Source organism: Schistocerca nitens, chromosome 7, assembly GCF_023898315.1.
Source record: "Schistocerca nitens isolate TAMUIC-IGC-003100 chromosome 7, iqSchNite1.1, whole genome shotgun sequence".
Lineage (NCBI taxonomy): Eukaryota > Metazoa > Arthropoda > Insecta > Orthoptera > Acrididae > Schistocerca > Schistocerca nitens.
Genome location: NC_064620.1, coordinates 305,439,712 through 305,451,545, shown reverse-complemented (window position 1 = coordinate 305,451,545; position 11,834 = coordinate 305,439,712). Strand labels below are relative to the sequence as shown.

Sequence of the window (11,834 nt, the reverse complement as noted above, 5' to 3'; positions counted from 1 at the left end):
GCAGTAGCAAATATTCGCCCCGATTCTTAGTTTGTACGAGAGCTGATGGGGAGTCTTTTCTCTCCACAAAGCCTCAGTTCTTCGTCGAGCATTTAGAGGACAAGTTTGGGGAGGTGGAGTGTTTGTCAAAAATGCGCTCTGGATCGGTCCTGATACAAACGGCATCCTCTGCCCAGTCACGGCGGTTACTTGCTTGTGACAAGTTGGGGGATGTTGCTGTTACGATCACACCGCATAAGAGTTTAAATATGGTCCAGGGTGTTATTTTCCATAGGGACCTCCTTTTGCAGTCTGATGACGAGCTGCGCGCCAACCTCGAACGACGAGGTGTTCATTTCGTCCGGCGCGTTCATCGGGGTCCGAGGGACAATCAGGTTGCTACCGGTGCCTTCATCTTGGCCTTCGAGGGTGATACGTTACCGGAAAAGGTCAAGGTGATGGTCTACCGATGTGACGTCAAGCCCTATATCCCTCCCCCGATGCGGTGCTTCAAGTGCTGGAAGTTCGGCCATATGTCTTCCCGCTGCACTTCCAGCCTCACATGTCGAGATTGCGGACGCCCATCTCATCCCGATACTCCATGTGCCCCGCCTCCTATCTGTGTTAACTGCGGAGAACACCATTCCCCCTGCTCGCCGGACTGTCGGATCTTCCAGAAGGAAAGGAAGATAATGGAATATAAGACCCTGGACCGCCTGACCTACACCGAGGCACGGCGGAAGTTTGAAAGGCTACATCCTGTGCCCATGCCGTCCACCTATGCTGCTGCTGCAACACCTGTTCGAACTTCTTCAGTGTCGTCCCCAACAGTTCGAACTCAGCTCTGTCAGCCATCACCGGCCCCCTCGGTTGTGGGGGGCACTTCCCTCCCTGTTGCTCCTGCTCCATCTACTTCAGGAGCAACACCACCCCAACCACCGGGGACATCTGTTCCCCCTTCACAGCCGGAGAAGCGTGGGCCTTCTTCGGCTCCTCTCGCCCGGAAGGGGTCCCTTGGGGCCCTCCCATCCCAGGCTTTGCCCAGTGCCAAAGCGGACACTCGCCAGTCTGCCAAAAAACCACCGGTCGCTGGTCGTAGGGCGTCGCGGTCGTCTTCAGTCCCTGAGACTGACCCAGTGCCGCCCTCCCAGCCAGAACCACCAAAGGCACAGCGAGCAAAGCAGTCAAAGAAAAAGGCTCCCAAGAATCTTGGAATTGCGGTGGCACCTGTCCCACCGCAACCTTCTCCCTCTGCGTCCGAAGATGAGGTGGAGATTCTGGCGTCCGCTGAGGACCTCGATCTCGGCGGTCCCTCAGACGCCATGAATGGCACTAGCGTGGGTGCTCAGTCGGCGGCAGCAGGTGATCCGGCGGCGTAATCTGCCTTCCCAGTCCCGTCACGCCTTTCCCAGCCATGGCCAACACCATCCTCCAGTGGAACTGCAGCGGTTTCTTCCACCATCTAGCTGAGCTCCGCCAGCTTATCAGCCTTCATCCTTTCCTTTGCATTGCTCTGCAGGAAACTTGGTTTCCAGCAATGCGAACCCCCGCCCTCCGTGGCTATCGGGGTTATTTTAAGAACCGGGCAACTTATGAAAGGGTGTCTGGTGGCGTCTGCATATATGTCGCTCACACTCTGCACAGCGAGTCTGTCCCTCTCCAAACACCTTTAGAGGCTGTCGCTGTACGGGTGTGGACGCCACAGGCTATTACCGTCTGCAGTATCTACCTTCCACCGGATGGTGCTGTCGCACAGCATGTCCTGGCTGCTCTGATAGCACAACTGCCTCCACCTTTCTTGTTGTTGGGTGATTTCAATGCCCACAACCCTCTATGGGGTGGGACTGTCTCCGATGGCCGCGGTCGTGCCGTGGAGCATTTATTGGCTCAGCTCGACCTTAGCCTCTTGAACACCGGTGCTCCCACACATTTCAGTGTGGCCCATGGCTCGTTCTCCGCCATCGATCTCTCTCTTTGCACCCCCGGACTTGTCCCATCCCTCCACTGGAGGGTGCATCCTGACCTGTGTGGCAGTGACCATTTTCCCATCTATTTGTCACTGCCCCAGTGTCATTCTTCTGGGCGTCTGCCACGCTGGGCCCTCCACAGAGCTGACTGGCCGCGTTTTACTTCCGCGGCAACCGTTGAGTGTCCCCCGCAGGGTGACATTGACGAGGTGGTCCGTGTCTTCACCACGTCCATCATTTCGGCAGCCGAGGCTGCCATCCCCCGCTCTTCTGGACTCCCTCGGAGGAAGGCTGTACCCTGGTGGTCGCCGGAGATTGCTGAGGCTATTCGCGACCGTAGGCGGGCCCTCCAGCGTCATAGGCGGCACCCGTCTCTCGAGACCCTCATCGCCTTTAAGAGGCTACGTGCCTTCGCCCGACGTCTGATTACACGGCGTAAGCAAGAGTGCTGGGAGCAGTATGTCTAATCGTTGGGCTCCCGTGTCTCCCCCTCGCTGGTGTGGTCCCGGATACGGCGGATTTATGGACACCAGTCCACTTTTGGTGTCCCTGGGATCTCCTTGGACGGCGCTGTATGCACGGACGCTGCCGCCATTGCTGAACGGCTTGCCGCGCACTTTGCTCAGAGCTCTGCGACTGCATCTTATCCCCCCGCCTTTCGCTCTCTAAAGGAGCGAGCCGAGCGGACGCCGCTCTCATTTCACACGCGTCGTTCTGAAACATACAATGCCCCTTTCAGCGAGAGGGAATTCCTCGCTGCTCTCGCCGATTGCCCTGATACAGCACCAGGCCCAGACTGCATCCACGCGCAGATGCTGAAGCATCTCTCCAGGGACTGCCAGAGACACATTCTCGCGATATTTAATCGCATTTGGAGCGAAGGTGTGTTCCCGTCGCAATGGCGAGAGGGTGTTATTGTCCCCATCTTGAAGCCCGGTGCGGACCCACTGGCGGTGGACAGCTATCGTCCCATTACCCTCACCAACGTTTTGTGCAAATTGCTCGAACGTATGGTGGGGCGGCGTTTGTGTTGGGTCCTTGAGTCGCGCGGTCTCCTCACTCCATCCCAGGGTGGCTTCCGTCGGGGCCGGTCTGCAGTGGACAATTTGGTGCGGCTGGAATCAGCTGTCCGTACGGCCTTTGCCCGACGTCAGCATCTCGTTGCTGTATTTTTCGATCTGCGGAAAGCGTATGACACCACATGGAGGCATCACATCCTCGCCACGTTGCATGAGTGGGGTCTTCGTGGTCAGCTCCCGGCTTTTCTTCAAAGCTTTTTATTGCGCTGCTCTTTCCGGGTGCAAGTCGGTGCCACCTCTAGTTCCTCTTATATACAGGAAAATGGGGTCCTGCATGGCTCAGTGTTGAGCGTCTCCTTATTTCTGGTGGCTATTAATGGTCTGGCTGCAGCAGTGGGGTCGTCGGTGTCTCCTTCTTTGTATGCCGACGACTTCTGCATCTCATTTAGCTCCACGACTACGGGAGTCGCCGAACGCCGGCTGCAAGTCGCCATTCGCAAGGCAGCCTCATGGGCTCTGACTCACGGTTTTCAGTTCTCTGCAGCCAAGACTCGAGTTATGCACTTCTGCAGGCGTCGGTCGGTCCACCCTCATCCTGAACTTTACCTCGACGGCCACCTGCTTGAGGTGGTGGACACTTGCCGCTTCTTGGGACTCGTGTTTGATGCCCGGCTCACATGGGTTCCTCATATTACTCAGCTGAAGCAAAAATGCTGGCGGCACCTCAACGCCCTCCGCTGCCTTAGCCACACGTCTTGGGGTGCAGATCGCTGCACGCTGCTGCGGTTGTACAGAGCCCTTGTGCAGTCCCGGCTTGATTATGGGAGCCTGGCCTATGGGTCTGCGTCCCCCTCAGTGTTGAAGTTGTTAGACCCCGTACACCACTGTGGGGTTAGGCTTGCCACTGGCGCTTTTCGCACCAGCCCCGTGGATAGTCTACTGGTGGAGGCCGGGGTTCCCCCGCTGCGGATTCGCCGCCATCGTCTGCTCGTCGACTATGCTGTCCACGTTCATTGCTCGCCAGATCATCCCAATCGTCGCCTGCTTTTCCCTGCTATGGTCCTCCATCTGCCCGAACGGCGACCTAGGTCTGGGCTTTCCATAGCTGTCCGTGTCCAGTCCCTGCTGTCAGACCTGGGGTCATTCCCTCTTCTGCCTCCCTTCCGGGTCCGTACACCTACGCCTCCCTGGTGTTTGTCCCGGCCGTCCGTCCTTCTGGATTTGGCACAGGGACCTAAGGACTCGGTTCCGCCTGTGGTCCTCCGTCGCCGTTTTCTTGCGCTCCTCGAATCATTTCCGGGCTGTGAGCCTGTCTACACGGATGGTTCCCTGGTTGATGGTCGCACTGCCTACGCTTTTGCTCACGCTGCCCATGTTGAGCAACGCTCCTTGCCGGCTGGCTGCAGTATTTTTACTGCAGAGCTGGTGGCAATCATGCGCGCTCTTGAGCATCTGCGTTCCTGCTCAGGTGGGTCCATCGTCATCTGCAGTGACTCCCTGAGCAGCCTTCAGGCCATCGACCGCTGCTATCCCTCCTCTCCTCTGGTGTCCTCCATACAGGAGTCTGTTTCCGCCATTGCCCGTTCTGGTCGTTCGGTGGTCTTGGTTTGGACGCCCGGTCATGTTGGCATCCCAGGGAACGAACGTGTCGACAGGCTGGCTAAAGGGGCGATCGACGCCCCGGCTTTGGAGGTCGGCCTTACGGCTCGCGACCAGCAGATGGTGTTGCGCCGTAAGCTGATTGGGATGTGGGCTGCTGAGTGGCGTGGCATGACAGCCCCGAATAAACTGCGGGCTGTCAAGGAGACGACCGCCGTGTGGCGTTCCTCCCTGCGGGCTTCTCGCAGGGACTCGGTGGTCCTGTGTCGGCTGCGCATCGGCCATACGTACATGACGCACGGCCATCTCTTGCGTCAGGAGGATCCCCCCCTGTGTCAGTGTGGGTCCCGGCTGACGGTCGGCCACATTTTGCTGGAGTGTCCTCGACTGCGCACACTCCGGCAATCTTTTAATCTCCCGGGCACTTTGGCTTTGGTTTTATCTGACGATGCCTCCATGGCTGATAACGTTTTAAATTTTATCTGTGGTAGTCCGTTTTATGGTTCGATTTAGGGAGGTCCTGCACCTTTCCCTTTCTGTGTCTTTTGTCCTTGTGCCTGTTGCTGTTCTGGTGTGCCGTGAGATGGTTGACTCTTTCCCTTTTTTGTTGTCGTGGTCAGTCAACCAGTCTCCGGCCATCTTCTTCTCTTCTCTTTTTCTTTCTGTCTGGTGTTCGTCCGTACTCTTCTTTTCTGTAGTGTTCGTTGCCTAATTTGTGTTCTTTAGCACCTGGGGGGGGGGGGGCAGTCTCCTTCCCCCTTGGGGTTTTATCTGCTCTGCGACTTTGTCTCGCTTGTTTTTGGAATGGGGGACTGATGACCTTCGCTGTTTAGTCCCCCTTACACATCCCAACAACCACCACCACCACAATATGTAAGTACCAGAATGGAACAACATCCAGTGCATCCTCTCCGCCACAGTACACCATCCACACTATCATAACCAGATCGGGAGGTCCAACCTGAAAACAGAATAACCCACTCGTCCGACAACCTCCATTCCTCAGATAAGCCACCAACACCCACACATGTCCTACACAGGGGTGCACCCAACAGCACCACACTGCCGCGTCTCACAGCACATAAACAATGGCAGGAATGAAAGACACAGGTCTGCCTCTCCTTTGCCACAAGCACGGAACGGGCGCGCTGCTTGCTATGAGCCACAAGTGCATCCTGATGTGACATATCTGATAGTGCCTCAGGCATCCACTTACTACCATCACTATCAACGAACCCCCCCCCCCCCCACGCACACACACCATCCCATATCCCAACTGCTACCTTAACCTAACACAAATTCTACCTTAACCTAACCCAACTTCTACCTTAACCTCACCCAACTTCTACCTTAACCTAACCCAACTTCTACGTTAACCTAACCCAACTTCTACGTTAACCTAACCCAACTTCTACGTTAACCTAACACAACTTCTACGTTAACCTAACACAACTTCTACGTTAACCTAACACAACTTCTACGTTAACCTAACCCAACTTCTACGTTAACCTAACCCAACTTCTACGTTAACCTAACCCAACTTCTACGTTAACCTAACCCAACTTCTACGTTAACCTAACCCAACTTCTACGTTAACCTAAGCCAACTTCTACGTTAACCTAACCCAACTTCTACGTTAACCTAACCCAACTTCTACCTTAACCTAACCCAACTTCTACCTTAACCTAACCCAACTTCTACCTTAACCTAACCCAACTTCTACCTTAACCTAACCCACCTTCTACCTTAACCTAACCCAACTTCTACCTTAACCTAACCCAACTTCTACCTTAACCTAACCCAACTTCTACCTTAACCTAACCCAACTTCTACCTTAACCTAACGCAACTTGCGCCTCAACCTAACCCAAGTTGCGCCTCAACCTAACCCACGTTGCGCCTCAACCTAACCCACGTTGCGCCTCAACCTAACCCACGTTGCGCCTCAACCTAACCCACGTTGCGCCTCAACCTAACCCACGTTGCGCCTCAACCTAACCCACGTTGCGCCTCAACTTAACCCACGTTGCGCCTCAACCTAACCCACGTTGCGCCTCAACCTAACCCACGTTGCGCCTCAACTTAACCCACGTTGCGCCTCAACCTAACCCACGTTGCGCCTCAACCTAACCCACGTTGCGCCTCAACCTAACCCACGTTGCGCCTCAACCTAACCCACGTTGCGCCTCAACCTAACCCACGTTGCGCCTCAACCTAACCCACGTTGCGCCTCAACCTAACCCACGTTGCGCCTCAACCTAACCCACGTTGCGCCTCAACCTAACCCGCGTTGCGCCTCAACCTAACCCGCGTTGCGCCTCAACCTAACCCGCGTTGCGCCTCAACCTAACCCACGTTGCGCCTCAACCTAACCCACGTTGCGCCTCAACCTAACCCACGTTGCGCCTCAACCTAACCCACGTTGCGCCTCAACCTAACCCACGTTGCGCCTTAACCTAACCCACGTTGCGCCTTAACCTAACCCACGTTGCGCCTTAACCTAACCCACTTTGTGCCTTAACCTAACCCACGTTGCGCCTTAACCTAACCCACGTTGCGCCTTAACGTAACCCACGTTGCGCCTTAACCTAACCCACGTTGCGCCTTAACGTAACCCACGTTGCGCCTTAACGTAACCCACGTTGCGCCTTAACGTAACCCACGTTGCGCCTTAACGTAACCCACGTTGCGCCTTAACGTAACCCACGTTGCGCCTTAACGTAACCCACGTTGCGCCTTAACGTAACGCAATTTGCGCCTTAACGTAACGCAATTTGCGCCTTAACGTAACGCAATTTGCGCCTTAACGTAACGCAATTTGCGCCTTAACCTGCCCTCTAATTGTTATATGAATCGAGAAATTCATGTAGCGTTGCCTAATCGCAACCCTCTCAACATAGATCAGTGCACGCACTCTCTGGTGTCCTGCGTATTGTTTCATGTTACGGTGCGTACCCTCACAACATCTTGCGAGTGTTGCGTACTTTCCACATGGTCCCGCTATCGACTGTAATGTGTACTGCTATAGGACGTATATCGCCCCCCCTCTAGCTCTTCGGTCAGGTGTTTGCGTGATCAATTAGCTTCGCAGCTGTGCAATGGCATTCGCATACGTACGCGGGCCACCTTCCACTTGTTTTCTCCTGCACACGTCGCAGCGTGTATGTGTGCTGATGTAGCGTGTCATGACACATAACAGCCAGGCATGCAAGACTCGTTGAAGTAGCAAATGTAGATGGACGTCTACGTTTGCTGCCCAAGTTACGCAAATGAACTGGAAATCCGTTGTTGAGCGGTTGTTCACGCTGCAGGTGAATCGTTGATAGCGACGATCGGTACAGCTATTAACCGGTTGCTTCAGCGACACCCTTCATACCCACGAACGTGAGTAAGCATGTGGGTATGAAGCGATACGCGGCGGTGGCTGGGTGGGACCGTCCCCGGCCGTTGCGGGGGCAGCGCCCGGCGTGCTGGCCGCGCGCTGCGTGGGCGCACGCGCTACAGCCGGCTGGTGGGGGCGCCCAGTGGCAGGCGCGCCGGCCGACGGACGCGGCAGGCGGCGCAGCTGCGCGCCGGCGCACTCAGCGCGCGGCGCCGTGCGGCCAAAGTGAGTCCTCGCGGGCCCGGTGCGAAGCGCGGTGGACATCTGCAGTGTGCTGGTCCGATTGAGGACTGTGTGCGTTGAGGATGCGCCGCCGCCCGGCACTCGGCGCCGCGACGCCGTCTGCTGCTCGGTCGCCCACGTGGTTCTCGCAGGTTTTTTGTATCACAGCTGTGCGGATGTGTTGGCGCGTGCGCTGTGCTGGGAGAGTCCGCTTTGGCACACAAGTGGGGCTCTGCCCCTCTGTGGCGCTGGCGTTGGAGCTGCCCGGTCACTGTTTGTGGCCGCGTGTTGTCTCCCGCCGGCAACACCACGACAGAACGCTCCCAGGCCTCTGTCGGCAGCGGCAAGCTCAGTTGGGAGCACGGGTGGTCGCACTGAAGGCGTCTACTTGCCTAACTCCGGGCGGTTGCGCCTCTGTCGAACCCGACCAAGTACTTAGGACGGCGCTGCGCGCCGCCGGGACCTGAGAGGGTTTCGAGGTGTATCGTGCAGGGGAGCCCAGCCTCCTCCTGTTTGCAGAATAATTGAGCGGACGCTTGCGTGTACGCGCGGGCCTCCGGGACACACTCCCAGGCGGCCGGCTGCTCAGCACTAGTTGACGCAGCTCCCTGGTTGATCCTGCCAGTAGTCATATGCTTGTCTCAAAGATTAAGCCATGCATGTCTCAGTACAAGCCGCATTAAAGTGAAACCGCGAATGGCTCATTAAATCACTTATGGTTCCTTAGATCGTACCTACGTTACTTGGATAACTGAGGTAATTCTAGAGCTAATACATGCAAACAGAGTCCCGACCAGAGATGGCAGAGACTCTTTTATTAGATCAAAACCAATCGGTCGGCTCGTCCGGTGCGTTTGCCTTGGTGACTCTGAATAACTTTGGGCTGATCGCACGGTCTTAGTACCGGCGACGCATTGTTCAAATGTCTGCCTTATCAACTGTCGATGGTAGGTTCAGCGCCTACCATGGTTGTAATGGGTAACGGCGAATCAGGGTTCGATTCCGGAGAGGGAGCCTGAGAAACGGCTACCACATCCAAGGAAGGCAGCAGGCGCGCAAATTACCCACTCCCGGCATGCGGAGGTAGTGACGAAAAATAACGATACGGGACTCATCCGAGGCCCCGTAATCAGAATGAGTACACTTTAAATCCTTTAACGAGTATCTATTGGAGGGCAAGTCTGGTGCCAGCAGCCGCGGTATTTCCAGCTCCAATAGCGTATATTAAAGTTGTTGCAGTTAAAAAGCTCGTAGTTGGATTTGTGTCCCACGCTGTTGGTTCACCGCCCGTCGGTGTTTAACTGGCATGTATCGTGGGACGTCCTGCCGGTGGGGCGAGCCGAAGGCGTGCGACCGTCTCGTGCGTGCTCGTGCGTCCCGAGGCGGACCCCGTTGAAATCCTACCAGGGTGCTCTTTATTGACTGTCTTGGTGGGCCGGCACGTTTACTTTGAACAAATTACAGTGCTTAAAGCAGGCAAGCCCGCCTGAATACTGTGTGCATGGAATAATGGAATAGGACCTCGGTTCTATTTTGTTGGTTTTCGGAACCCGAGGTAATTATTAATAGGGACAGGCGGGGGCATTCGTATTGTGACGTTAGAGGTGAAATTCTTGGATCATCGCAAGACGAACAGAAGCGAAAGCATTTGCCAAGTATGTTTTCATTAATCAAGAACGAAAGTTAGAGGTTCGAAGGCGATCAGATACCGCCCTAGTTCTAACCATAAACGATGCCAGCCAGCGATCCGCCGCAGTTCCTCCGATGACTCCGTGGGCAGCCCCCGGGAAACCAAAGCTTTTGGGTTCCGGGGGAAGTATGGTTGCAAAGCTGAAACTTAAAGGAATTGATGGAAGGGCACCACCAGGAGTGGAGCCTGCGGCTTAATTTGACTCAACACGGGAAACCTCACCAGGCCCGGACACCGGAAGGATTGACAGATTGATAGCTCTTTCTTGATTCGGTGGGTGGTGGTGCATGGCCGTTCTTAGTTGGTGGAGCGATTTGTCTGGTTAATTCCGATAACGAACGAGACTCTAGCCTGCTAACTAGTCGCGTGACATCCTTCGTGCTGTCAGCGATTACTTTTCTTCTTAGAGGGACAGGCGGCTTCTAGCCGCACGAGATTGAGCAATAACAGGTCTGTGATGCCCTTAGATGTTCTGGGCCGCACGCGCGCTACACTGAAGGAATCAGCGTGTCTTCCTAGACAGAAAGGTCGGGGTAACCCGCTGAACCTCCTTCGTGCTAGGGATTGGGGCTTGCAATTGTTCCCCATGAACGAGGAATTCCCAGTAAGCGCGAGTCATAAGCTCGCGTTGATTACGTCCCTGCCCTTTGTACACACCGCCCGTCGCTACTACCGATTGAATGATTTTGTGAGGTCTTTGGACTGGTATGTGGCATCGACTCTGTCGTTGCCAATGCTACCGGAAAGATGACCAAACTTGATCATTTAGAGGAAGTAAAAGTCGTAACAAGGTTTCCGTAGGTGAACCTGCGGAAGGATCATTACCGACTTGACTGCATGTCTCTCGATGGGCGTGTCGTCTCGTGTAAGACGCTACCTGTATGGCTCGCAGTAGCCGTGCGCCGCGTGCGGGACCACGCGTCCTTCTCAAAACTAACGGAAAATTTTGTATGGTACGAGCGCTGAAGCTCTGGAGCGGCTGGCCTGCGGCACCTGGCGCCTCGCGCCGGTTTTGAATGACGTTCGCCCGAGTGCCTGTCCGCTCCGGTGTGGAGCCGTACGACGCCCATCGGCCGTGAGGCCGTTGGACACAAGACACTGGAACAGGGGCCGTCGAACGCCTCAGTCCCGCCTATGCAACTGTTTTGAAAGAGACAGTGGAAACTGTAAAAAGATCACCCAGGACGGTGGATCACTCGGCTCGTGGGTCGATGAAGAACACAGCAAATTGCGCGTCGACATGTGAACTGCAGGACACATGAACATCGACGTTTCGAACGCACATTGCGGTCCATGGATTCCGCTCCCGGGCCACGTCTGGCTGAGGGTCGGTTACGTAAATTGAAGCGCGCGGCGTTTGTCCCGCTTCGGAGACGTGGGAGTGTCGTGCCGGCCTGTGGGGCCGGCCATGTCCCCTGAAGCGAGCGATGCGCGCCCGTCGCCTGGCGGTTCGCATACCGGTACTGTCTCGGTAGCGTGCACAGCTGGCTGGCAGTGTGGCGTGCGACACCTCGTACAACGACCTCAGAGCAGGAGAGACTACCCGCTGAATTTAAGCATATTACTAAGCGGAGGAAAAGAAACTAACAAGGATTCCCTCAGTAGCGGCGAGCGAACAGGGAAGAGTCCAGCACCGAACCCCGCAGGCTGCCGCCTGTCGTGGCATGTGGTGTTTGGGAGGGTCCACTACCCCGACGCCTCGCGCCGAGCCCAAGTCCAACTTGAATGAGGCCATGGCCCGTAGAGGGTGCCAGGCCCGTAGCGGCCGGTGCGAGCGTCGGCGGGACCTCTCCTTCGAGTCGGGTTGCTTGAGAGTGCAGCTCCAAGTGGGTGGTAATCTCCATCTGAGACTAAATATGACCACGAGACCGATAGCGAACAAGTACCGTGAGGGAAAGTTGAAAAGAACTTTGAAGAGAGAGTTCAAAAGTACGTGAAACCGTTCTGGGGTAAACGTGAGAAGTCCGAAAGGTCGAA

The 11,834-nt window shown here is 55.7% G+C and overlaps 2 non-coding genes across 2 annotated transcripts; both read left to right on the top strand.

Annotated features, from left to right (window-relative positions):
* Nucleotides 1–8,772: 8,772 nt before the first annotated feature.
* Nucleotides 8,773–10,681, top strand: LOC126197375 (small subunit ribosomal RNA). The gene has a single exon (XR_007539744.1). It is a non-coding gene; the product is annotated as a small subunit ribosomal RNA (ribosomal RNA).
* Nucleotides 10,682–11,033: 352 nt separating this feature from the next.
* Nucleotides 11,034–11,188, top strand: LOC126196641 (5.8S ribosomal RNA). The gene has a single exon (XR_007539115.1). It is a non-coding gene; the product is annotated as a 5.8S ribosomal RNA (ribosomal RNA).
* Nucleotides 11,189–11,834: the final 646 nt, after the last annotated feature.